Here is a 15,127-nt window from a genome sequence, read left to right as displayed (position 1 = left end):
TTTTCAGGCTTCATAAGGATTTTCTCTAAAAGGAATAGGGTCTGCCTACAATTTTCTATTAGCCATTCCTTGATAATGACAAATGTGATAGAATAAAACTTAAAAATCATTTAAAATTTTGGAGCCATAATTTCAAAAATTTCTAATTTTCTTACGAAAAAAAAATTGACCTGGTATCTTTATTCAGTGTGAGACAACAATCTCTATTAACTTCCTGAATTACATGATGTTGCTGTTTCTCTGTTCTCTAAGAGGACCAATAATATCAGGAAAATATCATGATTTGCAAATGATCTGGTTGTGAGGCAGAGTTGACGAGGGAAACTGAGGCTGGAGACCCTAAAGAATCACTTTCTCAGTTATCGTGACCTAGAAGTCAGCCCAACCCCACTTCTGTTAAGTACCACTAATTTACCTTTCTATAGAGTTTAGCTGATATTACCCAATTTCTATAGAGCTGAACTAAAGCTAAGTACCTCTACTTAACTTTCAATAGACTGAATTCACATTAAGTACCTCCACTTAAGCTCTATATAATTTGAACTATCACTAATCAAACTTTCTATAGCCTTACAGAAGCCTATTCAAACCCAAAAGCTCTGTATTGTCTCAAATCATATATAAGATGGTGGGAAGAATGGGCAGGTGGGCAGAACGGACAGAACTCTAATTCCATCCAAGAGTTCTGGTCCACTGAGATCTCTCCATGATTTATAATAAACTTTTACTTCTACTTTTACATAATTTAGTAAATTCTTTTACTTCAGCCGCGCCTTGTCTCATCAAAAGCCTGCACATCCCCAAAAGAGTCACCAAACTAATTTTCTTCTTCAGAGCCATCTGTGTCCAGTGGCAAGATCTAAATCAAGAAGACTGAAGATGGCCCTGGATAAAATGGGAAATCTTGGCCATTTTAAGCTAAATACTTTTTCAGGTCTCAGTTTCTCTGAAGCAATTACCATTCAGTGATTAAGGCTAGGTAAGAAGAAATGGGGCAAAAAATAACCTCTTTTACCTAGTCAGAAAAAAATCAATCTGAGAGAGTAATGAGTTTCTGATCAAAACAGAAAAAAATGTTATTTACATTTGCTCTGAGCCATCAGAACATAAAATAAATGTCCAAATGAGGTTTGGACTGGGACCTATTTTGGCCAATTGATGAGAGCTAGAATAATGTTGGTTTAAGGAATGGCCCTTAAAACAATTCTAGCCCATAAACTCCAAGATAGGTTTCAGTGATCAAAATTGTTGGGCAGAGCACTCACATGTAAGAGTATGCTTCCTATATAAACAAAGGGTTGAAAGGGAAAGGAGAAGGAAGGGAAGGAGGGAAAGAGGGAAGGAGAGAAAGAAGGAAGCTTTATATGTTATCGATAAACTTGGTAGTTTGTTATATAGAGTTTGCAATCAAGTTTCGGTTCCTTAAAATCTAGTACCGGGAGGTAAATGTCATCTAGCACATCAGATGGTAGAGAAAAGATTTTGAAGAAGTGATAGTTGTGAACTAAAGGGGAAATCTTGCAGATGACACAAGGTTCCAAATTACCTCCTAGAATATAAGAAAGCATCAGAATGTTTTCCTGGTGCTGGTAAACCAGTGAATTAATTGGAATACAACTTCAGGCTGTTTATTTGTTGAAAATATAGTATTAAGTATATAAAGAACATTGTTCAGACAGTCTTAGTGGTAGGAAAGTGGTAGGTAATTGCCTAAAAACTAAGGGAACACATCTCACTACGGATGGAGGGAGTGTGTGCAGGATTTGTGGGCTCAGAAACAGATTTCTGGGTAATTTCAGGTTGTATCTTTGGTATGACTCTCCAGAGATTTCGTGGTACACATTAATAAAAACTTCCACTTAGGGAATTGGGAACAACTGAGAATTAAAGCAATAGCAATTATGAATTCCACAAAGCCTGACTAGATTTTAAATGGAGCTAACAGTCGTTTTTATAAAGTCAATAGGTTCATATGTAAATATCTATGAAAAGCTCTTTAAAAAATAAACTATATTTAATTATTGCATTCTTTTTTTATTTTGCACATTTAGAAACATTATTTTTGAGAAAGGGTTCATAAACTTTACCAAACTACTAGGTTACAGGTTCCTTGTCACAAAAAAGGTTCAAAACCTTTAAACCACCTGAAAAAAAGAACAAAGAAAAAAGAAAAAAAAAAAAAAAACAAAAAAACAAAAAACAGCTTTCTTCTCCAGAAAACAATAATCTTTAGGAGAACTTCAAGAATGATGTATTTTGGAAAATATGTAACCTTTTCATAATTAAAAAAATAAGAAACATACAGAAAGAAGTGAGCACCCTAATATGTGTCCAGCTAGCAATATTGAGACACTTTAGGTCCCTGCTGATTTCACACACACACACACTATTTGGTGAAACTAGGATTTTTGAGTGCTAGAACATGTTGTGACATCTTTTTGGCATAGTTATGATCTTTCATTTGTTTCCCAATCTGCCTCTATATTGGAGAGGGCACAAAGATACTTGGAGCTTGCAAAGTAATGGAGGTCATCATGTATATTGAGCTGAGAGAATGTAAAAAAATTCCCTTCTGAATCAGGAAGGTGCAGGAACAATACTGAGTCTATTTGCCATTGATGATAATAGATCATTTTGAAATGCTTGTAAATCTGGTGCATTTGTTTTGTGGTTCCAGTTTTGTTTCTAAATATTCATGCTAAGCTTTTTTTGTTTTTTTGTAGTTTTTTGTGGTTGTTTGTTGTTGTTGTTGTTGTTGTTGTTGTTGAGGTAATTGGGGTTAAGTAACTTGCCCCGGGATCACATAGCTAGGAAGTGTTAAGTATTTAAGGTTAAATTTGAACTTAGGTCCTCCTGACTTCAGGGCTGGTGTTCTATCAACTGTGCCACCTAGCTGCCTCCTCATGCTTGGCTCTTTAAAGACTGATTTTCTCTTTCATTTTTTCCTACTTTGTGAGATGACACTTTGTTTTCTACAATTTTCCTTTCTAATGTCTTATTAATGAGTTTATGTTCTAATCCAGTGATGCATATCTTAGTGGTCATAACTCTCTATATTAGTAATACCAAATGCAAAAATAAACTATGGACACTAACCCATATAGAAGTGTTCAAGTAGATACAGAGTGATTTAGAAAACTATATATCAATGTTATCTATGTCTTAACGTATTTTTATTTATTTTGTTAGTGTTGCTGCTGCAATCTAAAGCACATCTCTCTTGGCTAAGGTGGTCTCTGGGATCTCTTGGCCTTCTTGTTGAGACATGAGCAATTTCTATCCTATCTTTTCAGGGAGTGAAGATAACTGACTTCCTGATGCATGAGCTCTTATTTGACAAATTTATTGATAATGCAGAGAGAATTCTATTTAATTAGATGAATAGCTCTCTGGCTGACTTCTCCCACCAGAATTGTGCCATTGTGATTCTCTGTGAGAATGCCAGAAATTTGCCAGTATCTCCAGAAATCCTAATGAAAAGCCTACAGCTCAGGGAGCTGGTCACCAGAACTACCAACCAGAGGTAGAGAATCAGAGCCTTTGGAGTGTGATTTAAGATTTTCTACTTATTATCTTCAAATGGAAAACACAACTATGGTACAGAAGAAATGCTCTTTTTCTCACTGCTCTCTGGCTCCTCAATTCCATCATGTCTCCCCTATGTAAAAGTGGAACTGCCTGCTTCATTACCTGCTGTGAAGATGGTGACACCATAAGATGATGATTATATTGACCTTTTCAAATTATGATAATATGCCTAGAATAGATGACTTTTCCTTCAGCATAAAGAGTTGATCTCTAATTTACATTTAGTAGATCATTCTCATTAGGGGTTTCCAGGAACATGACCTAGATTGGTTGAGAAAAACCCTGGTTGTTCTGTTCCAGTTTCTCCTTTGCTGTGAATGCTTATTCTGAGTCAGACCAGGCCAGAAACATTCTGGTTCAATTTTCACAGTCTATTTTCATGTAACAATGACAAAAAAATAATTAGTTCTTATAGCCTTAAGGTAGGCCCAGTTCTAAATTCTACATGATTTTCATTTGAGTAGTTTTATTACTTATTGGGAACCCAAATATACTATATTAAGGAAAATAGAATAACTGGTCAACTAGTATAACAAAGAGAAGGTAAACAGGTATTGTTATACCTGACATAAAATTATATAATAATAGCATATGTGGGTATGTTATTAAATTGGATTCTAGAGGCTTTAAATTAAGAATTTTAAATTAGGCTGATTATCTTTCCTATAGACATCATTATGTACTAGAGTACATATAGGGAGCCTTAGATAGTATCTCTATGTGGAGGAAATTAGGAAGATGTCATCTCCCCATTTGGAGGATGCTGTTTCCTACCTATCAGTGAGCCTTCATTATTAACCAAGATTTAAAAAGAAAAGGTAAATAGTTCAACAGAATTATTTGTCACTTTGACCCTGTTTGATAGTACATTTTCCCATCTTTGCAAGGAAAGAAAGGAGGTTCTTTGCTTAAATCTTGACAAACATCATCAAAATAGGTATGTCCCAAGAACAGGTTGCTCTTGAGAACAAACAAGGAGGCTTCAATAGTGTGTGAAGCATCAATTAGTTCTTGACCAGGGGTTTTCTAAGAGAAGAGAGGAGTCTCAGATCTAAAGGCTTTATGATCAAAGTAAAAGACAAAGATTTTGAAGAAAAGTAAATTCAAAGTAGGATGAGAAAAGTGAGGTGTTGAGATGTAGGCAGAGGAGAGGGGCAAAAGCTGAAGACAGGAGATGGGACAGTTATAGTCCTTGAGAGAAGACTTTGAGTCCCCTAACATAATTTGTTGTTTGCATCCCGAACTAGACTCCCTGTATGTCTTTGAGAGACAAGAAGGGTGCCAGCTAGTCTGTACCAGGCTGGGAAACTGCTTGTACAGCTGAAGTCCTTGGTAGATAATATACCCTTCTTATTCATAGTCTAGGGTTCTCAAGGGAAGAGAATTTAGCTTTTGCCATTGATTTGTTCCTCCTTTTTTTTTTTTTTTTTTCCAGAGGATTACTGAATACTTTTATTCTGCACAGAGAAGCCACTAAGGATCTGCCTGTGGGCTAGTTGGGGCTGCATCACAAACATATGGCTCCACATACCAACATGGGGAGGGGTGAGAACAGGTCACTTTAGCCCAGTCACAAGACAATAAGGACTTCTGACAGAGCATCAGGTGCAGATGATCGGGGCAGTCTCTGATAAGACAGTTCTAAGGAAGTGGTGAGAACATCACAGAGAGGTGGAAAGGAGAGGGAAGTTACACAGCAGAGGCCCCTGCCCCTAGAACAAAACTGGTCTAGTACTTGGCGCTGCCCACGCACAGGACAGGAGCAGACTTCTACAAAGGTGATTGGAGCCTGCTAGCTTTTAGCTTGGAGGCTTCCCTGCCAAGCAGTTTAGTTGGCCTGAGGATTTCTGAAGTTCCTTCCAGCAAATCTAGCCTTGCTGCCCAGCTCTTCCTCGATTCCAAGAATCTGGTTATACTTGGCTAGACGCTCAGATCGGCAAGGGGCACCAGTCTTGATCTGTCCAGTGCAGAGACCCACCACCAGGTCTGCAATGAAGGTGTCTTTAGTTTCTCCAGAACGATGGGAAACCATTACTCCCCACCCATTAGACTGAGCCAGCTTGCACGCCTGGAGAGACTCAGTCACAGAGCCAATCTGGTTGACTTTGAGGAGGAGGCAGTTGCAAGCTTTCTCATTCACAGCCTTTTCAATGCGCTTGGGATTGGTCACTGTGAGATCATCCCCTACCACCTGGATGCCTGCAGTGGCAGTGAAATCCTTCCAAGCTTCCCAATCATCCTGGTCAAAGGGATCTTCAATGGACACCACTGGATAGTCCTTGATGAAGGTCTTGTAGAGGTCCCCAAGCTCAGAAGGAGAGATGTATCGGTTGGGATCATCAGGAGACTTGAAGTCCAAGTCATATTTCCCAGAGCGGAAGAATTTGGAGGCAGCCACATCCATGCCAATCACAACCTTATCAGTATAACCGGCTTTACCAATGGCTTCTTTCAACAGCTCCAGAGCTTCTTTATTCTCTAGGATGTTAGGAGCAAAGCCACCCTCATCCCCTACGTTAGTGGCATCCTGTCCATATTTCTGCTTAATCACGTTCTTCAGGTTATGGTAGACCTCAGCCCCAATGCGCATGGCCTCCTTGAAGGTTGTTGCTCCAACAGGGAGGATCATGAACTCCTGCATGGCCAGCCATGTTACCAGCATGGGAGCCACCATTGATCACATTGAAAGCTGGAACTGGAAGGATGACTTCACTATTGCCTGCAAGGTCAGCAATATGGCGGTACAGGGAGACACCTTTTTCAGCGGCTCCAGCCTTATAAACAGCCAGAGACACTCCCAATATGGCATTTGCACCAAACTTAGATTTATTCTCGGTGCCGATCATCTCTATCATCAACTTATCAATTTTCTCCTGTTCCACAACATTCAGTTTCTTGCTAACCAGGCTCGGGGCAATAGTTTTATTGATGTGCTCAACCGCTTTTGAGACACCTTTCCCCATGTAGCGGGTCTTATCATTGTCCTGGAGCTCCAGGGCTTCATGGACACCGGTAGAAGCACCACTGGGCACAGCAGCTCAGAAGAGACCTTTTCCAGTGAAGAGATCAACTTCAACAGTGGGGTTTCCACGAGAGCCGAAGATCTCTCTGGCACAGATCTTGAGGATAGACATGTTGAATTTCTGGACAGGGTTTCCTCCGGCGGGTTCAGAGAACAGAGACCGAGGGACCGTTCCTCCCCTTTTTTGAGAGATTTTGTCCTCCCCCCCCCCCAATCTTTACTGTACTTCTTCCTTTCATGCCAAGCCTTTTCCTGTTTTATCCTTCTTCTTTTGTAATACTGTCACAAATATGCAAACTTCTGTAAGAACTATGAACTGTTTGGGTCCCATATGCATGTTCATTTCTTTTGTTAAGAAATCTAATTTTTACATAAGTCTCATAATGTTGTGATTATCTATTAACAAGAGCCACATTTTTAATGCCATTCTATTTTACTGACATTTTCTCCAATAGTTGTCTATGCAGCAAACAAAAACAATCAAACAAGCCCTGATTTGTATCTCTGCTAATATCTGAATTACAAATGCTCCCTGAAAATCTAATAATTGACTCTCCAGAACATGGTTAAGGTAGCTTGTGTCCCATACCTTTGAATAGATCATCTTCTCATGCCTGAAATGCTTTTCTTCCTCACATCTACTTCATGGAATCCCTTTCTTTCAAGGTTCTTTCAAGATTCAATACTGGTTGCCATCTCCTACAGTAAGCCTATCCTAATTCCTTCTGAAATTATTTTGTGTTTAAATTGTTTGTATAAATAAAATGTAAGTTCCTTGAAAACAGGAGTTGTTTTGTACAGTACCTTCTACATGCTGTTGTGCTGTGATTCTGTGGATTATACATGCCAGATCTTTCTATCCATCTCTATCCATCTATCCATCTCTTGAATCTGTCCAAGATCTGGCACATAGTTGGAATTTAATAAATGCTGTTGAATGAATGAGAGAAAATTCATTTAGAAAATGATGTCATTGACTTCTAAGATTTCTTTTAGCTCTTGAGATCTATGGTTAATAAATATTTACTAAATGTTTTAAGGAACTGACAATTTATTTGGGGAAATAGAGACTGACAAAGATGAGAAGTTAAGTAAATCAATCAAATGCTATGTCTAGGTGTCTTAACCGGGAGGAATAACATTTCAACTCAATGAAAGCAATCAAATTATTGCTTTCAATCAAAAAATAAGCATTTATTGAATACCTAATATGTGTCAGATACAATGTTACCTGGCACAAAGTCTATGTAGAGGATACAAAAACAATATTGATGAGTAGTAAATGATGAGTAGTAAATTGTGGTCTAAACAAAGATGGATCAGTTCCTTTTCTCTCTCTCCTTCCTTCCCCAAAGTAACCAATGGCGGGTTCGGCAGCAAAGGAATTCGCTACTTAATGCTGTATGGAAACATAGTCTTTATTGATTAGAATGGAAACACAGGAGAGCCGGTGGGCAAAATGGCTGCATGGTACAAGGCCATTTGCAAAGAGAAGATTCCCGTTCTCTCTTTTATGCAGTGATGTAAGGAGGTTCCTGAGAGTGATGTAATAAGATAAGGATTCTCTTGTAATCTTCTGAGTAGAGACAGAAGTCTCTTCCCAAAAAGGAATTTCCTGATGCCATTTGGTCTATCTGAGCAGATTAGAATGGGAGCTGTAAAACCCTGGCCACCTCAGATAGCCCAAACTAGTTTGACCACATCAAAGTCCAAGTCCCAAAAGAAGTTGGAGATCAAACAAGGAATACCAAGGGGCTACCGCCCTCAACAATATCACTTTAGTTAATAGCCCCTTTAATCTGTGTGACTAAATGATATTCATTGACAATCATGGAGGAAAGCACTAATGAGAGCTCATGAGATATAGAATTAGAAAAGACAACCCCCTGCTAGAATCAGGAGAGACCCCAAGTTTTGAGGAATTCCAGAGCCATTCCTAGAGAGTCAAATATTAAATTTTTAACGTTTACATTTACACCTTAGAAATCCAAATGCCATAAATGCTCCATTGTTTTGTTGATTATCTAGACTTGAGAAAGTAGTAAAGTAATAATGATGCATATTAAAGTTAAAAGTCTGTTCAAATCTTTTCTCTGACATTCTATTATTAAACAGTTTACCTTTGCATAGAAGCAATGCCCTGAGCACATAACTGTGTCAGTCTTATTCACCTCAGTGCAAATGCTACACTAAGGCTCTTAGTGTCCATAGAGAACAATTAGTGCTAAACCTAAAGTAAGATGGAAACAATAAGAGGTGGAGCAGTATTAGAAGGTTTCCTTGTCTCTACCTAGCACAGGGTTGAGCTCTGTCAGACAGAAAAGAAAACATAATTTTCTCTGATTTAATCCTCAAAGAATTTATAATCTAATTAGTGAAACCAGATGAATAGGAAACAAAATTTAGGGTATAACAATAACTGAAGACTTTAGTTAGTCTAACCTCTCTTTTTTTAAGAAGAGGATATTAAGTTCAGAAGAAATAAAGTGACTTCATAAGATTTGCTTAGCTAATTAATAACAAAGCTAGAACTACCCTTCAGTTCTCCTGATATTCAGTGCCAAGGTACTTTCATAACACTGAAAATAATAACAAAACAAACAATTAGAGAATGATGGTAGCTAGTATAAAATCAAACACTACACTGTAAATTTTGGAATAATTTAGAAAAAAAAAGAAGATTCGATCTTTGAGATTAAGAAAGATTTTATAAAGTGGAATTAAGAGATGAACTTCAAAGAGGTAGGATTTAGAATGTGGAGAGAACATTTCAGAAGAGAAGAGAAAGAGCAAAAGTAAGATTCAACATGGCATAGATAGGAGACAATAAACAAATCAACTTGCCTAAAGTAGAGTTTATTTTGGGAAGCAGTTCTTAATGTGAGACTTGTTGATAGATGACTTAGAATGACAAGGAAGTAATTTGGGCTTTTTCTACAGTAGACTTAGAAATTGTTAGAAAAGTATTTGTAATTTCATTTATTTACTTATCTATTTACTTATGTATTAATTAGATAAACCTGGGTAGCATTATCCCTGTCTTCATTGAGTTTAAAATCAATGTCATGAAGGTGGGGATAGGTAAGGAAGATGGTTAAGATGTAAAATCCACATGTAATTAGTACAAAATAATTACCAAAGATATAAGAAAGCTGAGTAGCTCAATTGGTCTACAATGACTAGGATTCTTACAAAATTTTGGAAATTTTTTGTTTTATTTTTAATTTTTCAGTCAAAAACAACATTATTATATGTTATAAAGACAAAAGAAAGTAATTGGTTTACTCCAAATTTTAAAATTGCTTTACTATATACTTATAATTTGTGTTTTCCTTCCATTTAAAAGAAAAAAGTTGCCCAAGAGGACCCAGTTGTGTAATTCATTAGAAATTTCTGAATGCTATTTACTAGTTGCTTTAACCTCATAGCAACAGACTTTCACATGGTTGAAAAATCAGTAAATACTTGAAATAAAATTTGAACTCAAGTCTTTTGGCTCCAAGCCCAGGCATACACAAGGGGCATAGTCAATATGGCAGAGAGTAGACAGGACATTGCCTTCCAGAATCAACACTAGATCAAGCCTCTGAATGGATTTTGCAGTAATATTATTCACAAACATTCAGAGTGTAATAACTTTTTCAGCTTAAGATATCTAGGAAGGACTTTGGAAAGATCTGTTTCCTTGGGCAAGGGAGATTATGGCCCAGGGCAGGAACAGTAACCTAGCTCAAGGCAGCACAGTGCAGAGAGACCAGATGCTGAAAATTTAGGAGGCGGCTCTTAGCCAAAACAGAGCAGCATTGGTTCCTCTGTCTTGATGTAGAAGGTCAATAGATCAGCAGACCAGCTGGGAGACTTCCAACACAACTACAAAAAGTAAATTATGAGCCTTCAAACCCTAGCAAACAGGTGGGACTTGGCCAGACCCACCCAGAGCAGTGGGAAATCCTATAGCACTACCAGCCTGAGTTCAGCCCCAACTGGGGGCATTGAGAGGCCCCCATCCTCCTGAAAAAAGCTTAGGGCAATTTCCCCTGTGTCCTAGGAGCAGAGCTCAACTTTTAAAAATGAGCAAAAAAGCAAAAGGACCCTGACCATAGAAAGCTACTATGAGACTGGGAAGACCAGAAGACAAACCCAGAAGAGGACACCATAGATACAATGGCTTTAGATGAAATTTCAGAGGATATGATCTGGTCTCCAGGTCAAAAGGCTCTTTTGGAAGAGTTAAAAACGGACCTTTAAAAAGAGATAGAAGAAAACTGGGAAAAAGAAATGAGTGCTGTACAGAGGTATGAAAGGTTGGGGAAAAGAGGCAACAGTTTAGAAAAGGAAACACAAAAAATTGTAATGTCTGGGCTAGCTCTCTGGAGGGCCTCAGGATCAGCCAGAGTCCTTGGTCTTTTAAGTGGAGAAGTGAAGGAGAGCCGCCACTTGGCTGGTCCAAGATGGAATCTGGAGTCTGATGTCTTCTCTGTGGCTTAGAGCTGCTGCTGAGAGAGTGTGGCCGAGTACCTGTCTGTGACTTCCTTCAATATTCCAACATGATTACATCACTACCTCACACAGAGCATGCCCCACCACAGGAGCATGTGCCAACTTGTCAGGAGAGCGATGTGGCAAAATGGAAAAAAAATATACTGAAGAAAATAATTTCTTAAAGAATAAATTTGGCAAAAGGGAAAAAAGGAAACAATTCCTTGAAAAAAATAGAATTGACAAAATGGAAAAAAATAGAATTGATGAAAGGGGAAAAAATATCCACTGAATAAAACAATTCCTTTAAAAGTATATTTGGGCAAGATGGCAGAGAGGACACATGCATCTTTCTGAGCTCTTCTTTACCCTCAAACTATTTTTATGAAACTCAGCCTTGGAATTAGTGCTTAACTGTCAAAACCACCAATATTGGGAGTACAATACATTACCAACAGAAGATTCGCCAGAAAAGGTCTGGCATACAGGGTTGGAACAGGGCTAGGCCAGGCATAGACTCAGGCAGATAGGCAGTAAGAACATGGAAAACAGCTCACACTAAGCAGACCAGAGGTGGGTAGGGTATGGTCTTCGCCATCGGAAAATCTGTGGAAAGAACTCCACCACAGTATCAGCTACTCTGCCCTGGCAGAAAGCCAGTAGATCAGAAGAGAAGCGATAAACACAGAGGGTAAAGACTATAACTGAAAGATTAGGGCCTCTCAGGACCTGGCCACACCCATCCAGCACCAGAAAGATGATCATGCAACTGCTAATCCCAGTCCAGCCACTGCTGTCCCACTCCTTTGTCTCATTAAATTTGGCTCAAAGAAGGAATAACATATATACTTAGCTTGGTATAGGAATTTGTCTCACTCTATAGAAAAGTAAAAAGGGAAAGAGGAGACGAACAGACGAGGCTGATAAAAGGGAGGGCAGAAGTAGAAGTTGAAAGAAATATAATAAAGGAGGAGGAACTGAAAAAAAGAAAGGGCAAATTGAGGGAAATGGTGGTCAGAAGCAAAACACTGGTGAGGAGGGAAAAAGTAAAAGGAGAGAGAAAAGTATAACTTGGGAAAAACCAGATGGCAAAAAATACAGTTAGTAATTTAAACTGTGAATGTGAATGGAATGACTCTTCCCATAAAACTGAAGTGGATAGCAGAATGGATTAAAAACCAGAATCCTAAAAATGTTGTTTACAAGAAACACATTTGAAACAGACAGATACATACAGAGTAAAAGTAAAAAAGCTGGAGCAGAATCTATTATGCTTCAGTTGAAATAAAAAAAAACAAAAAACAGTGTTAGCAATCTTGATCTCAGATCAAGCAAAAGCAAAAAATAGATTAATTTTAAAAGATAGAGAAGGAAACTACCTCTTTCTAGATAATGAAATAATATCGATACTAAATACATATAGGCACTAAGTGTTATAGTGCTATATATCCTATATGATCATAATAAAACATAATGATCATAATGTACTATTCAAATGCTCAGAGGAGAAAATAGGTAAGTTGCGAGAAGAAATAGCAAAATTATACTAGTGGGAAATCTCAACCTTTCTCTAGCAGAACTAGATGAATCTAACCAACCAAAAATAAACAAGAAAGAAGTTAAGAAAGTAAATAGAATTTTAGAAAAAACTAGGTATGATAGCCTTTTGGAAAAAACTGAATGGAGAGAGAAAGTAATATATCTTTTTCTCAGTGGTATATGGCATCTACGCAAAAACTGACCATGTATTAGAGTGTAAAAACATCACAATCAAATGTGGAAACACAGAAACAGTAAATGCATCCTTTTTAGATTATAATGCAATACAAATTACATTCAATAAAGAACCAGAGAAAGATAGACTAAAAAACAAATTGGAAATTAAATAATCTAATCCTAAAGAATGAATGGGTGAAACAATAAATCATAGAAACAACAGATAACTTCATTCAAGACAATGATAATAATGAGACAACATATCAAAACTTATGGGATGCAGCCAAAGCAGTTCTTAAGGGAAATTTTATATCTCTGATATTCACACCAATAAAATAGAGAAAGAGAAGATCTATGAATTGGGACTGCAACTAAAAAAAGCTAGAAAAAAGAACAAATTGAAAACCCCCAATTAAATACCAAATTAGAAATTCTAGAACTCAAAGGAGATTAATAAAATTGAAAGTAAGAAAATTATTGAATTAATAAACAACTCAAATTTAATTTTATTAAAAAATATCCAACAAAATAGATAAACTTTTGATAATTTGATTAGAAAAAGGAAATAAAAAAAACAAAATATCAATATCAAAAATGAAAAGTCAACTTACAGTTAGAGAAGAAGAAATCAAAGCAATAATTAGGAGTTATTTTGTCCAATTGTATGCCAATAAATCTGATAATTTAAGAGAAATGGATAAGTAGTTGCAAAACTATAGATTGGCAAGATTAGCAGATGAGGAAATAAATTATTTAAATAGACCTATTTTAGACAAAGAAATAGAAGAAGCCATCAATGTACTCCCTAAGAAAAAATTTGCAGGGCCAGATGTATTTACAAGTGAATTCTACCAAATATTTAAAGAACAACTAATTTCAATGCTACAATGACTATTGTCTAGTCTAGTGTTTGATAAACCCAAAGACTCCAGCTTCTGGAATAAGAACTCATATTTGGCAAAAATTTCTGGAAAAAACTGGAAAATAGTGTGACAGAAACTAGGCATTGACCAACACCTAACACCCTATAATAAAATAATATCAAAATGGGTTATGATTTAATCATAATGGGTGATACGATAAGCAAATTAGGAGAACAAGAGATAGTCTATCTCTCAGATCTATGGAGCAGAGAGGAATTTATAGCCAAAGAACAACTAGAAAACATGAAATTCAAAATGGATAATTTTTTTAATGTTAAATTTAAAAGTTTTTATACAAACAAAAACAATGTAGCCAAGATGAAAAGGGAAGTAAAAAGCCAGGAAAAATTTCTACATCTGGTGTTTCTGATAAAGTTTCATTTCTAAAATACGTAGAGAATTGATTCAAATTTAAAAGAATAAAAGCCATTACTCAACTGATAAATGATCAATGGATATGAAAACATATGCATCCAGAGGAAGAACTGTGGAAACTGAATGTGGATTACAGCATTGTAGCTTCACCTTTTTTGCTTTTTTCCTTTTTGATCTGATTTTTCTTGTGCAACATGACAAATGTGGAAATATTTTTAGAAGAATTACACATGTTTAACCTTTGGTGGATTGCTTGCTATCTAGAGGAGGGGTATAGAGGAAGAGAGAAAAATGTGGAACGCAAAGTTTTGCAAAGATAAATGCTGAAAACTATCTTTGCATGTATTTGGAAAAATAAAAAACTTATAAAAAATAAAAAGTAGATGTAGCTGGGAACTAAAAGAAAAACAAAAGCATGCACATACAAATGCAAGGTAACTTGAGGAAGAAGAAAATACTTTCCTGGGTAGATGGGGGAAAGGTGAACCATGACCCTCGATTTTGATCTTCCTCCCTCCCTCCCTTATTGTACAGATAATATGTACACTGTCAGTGGGAGGTAATTTTAGAGACAAAGTGATGAGGAGGGGTATTGCTTGAGTGTTGTTAGTCACCTGACCATCAGCTTACATTCCTCTTTGGAAAATTAGGGGGTTGGCCTCCCACTCACAATCTAGACCTTAGGTTTTGTCAGTCTCTATCCGTATTTTCCGTTTCAGGTGCAGGGCACTTAAACATCTGGAAGGCTCCCCGTTCTTTTTTCGATCCTTCCCCCATCGTGTAGTGACCCTGGGAGAAGGGATCCAGGTAACTAAACTGGGCCAACAGCGCCACCTGCCGTTCGTTCGGAGAATGGCAGTCACACACGGGAACTCAGCTGTGGGGCAGTCCGGACAAAAGCTGCTCGCTCCTGGGGATGCTTTGGTCGCCCGGTTTCAGAAAGGCGGTGTAATGCTTTCTAGTAAAGGGCGCTGTCTGCCGGGAAGCAGAAGTTGTTTCCGAGGAGGGTAGAGACGGAAACTTC

The 15,127-nt window shown here is 37.4% G+C and overlaps 1 pseudogene; it reads right to left on the bottom strand.

Moving 5' to 3' along the window:
* Positions 1 to 5,365: 5,365 nt before the first annotated feature.
* Positions 5,366 to 6,774, bottom strand: LOC141549435 (alpha-enolase pseudogene; annotated as a pseudogene).
* Positions 6,775 to 15,127: the final 8,353 nt, after the last annotated feature.

Source organism: Sminthopsis crassicaudata, chromosome 1, assembly GCF_048593235.1.
Source record: "Sminthopsis crassicaudata isolate SCR6 chromosome 1, ASM4859323v1, whole genome shotgun sequence".
In the NCBI taxonomy this organism is placed as follows: Eukaryota; Metazoa; Chordata; class Mammalia; order Dasyuromorphia; family Dasyuridae; genus Sminthopsis; species Sminthopsis crassicaudata.
This window is presented reverse-complemented; position numbering and strand designations above follow the sequence as displayed.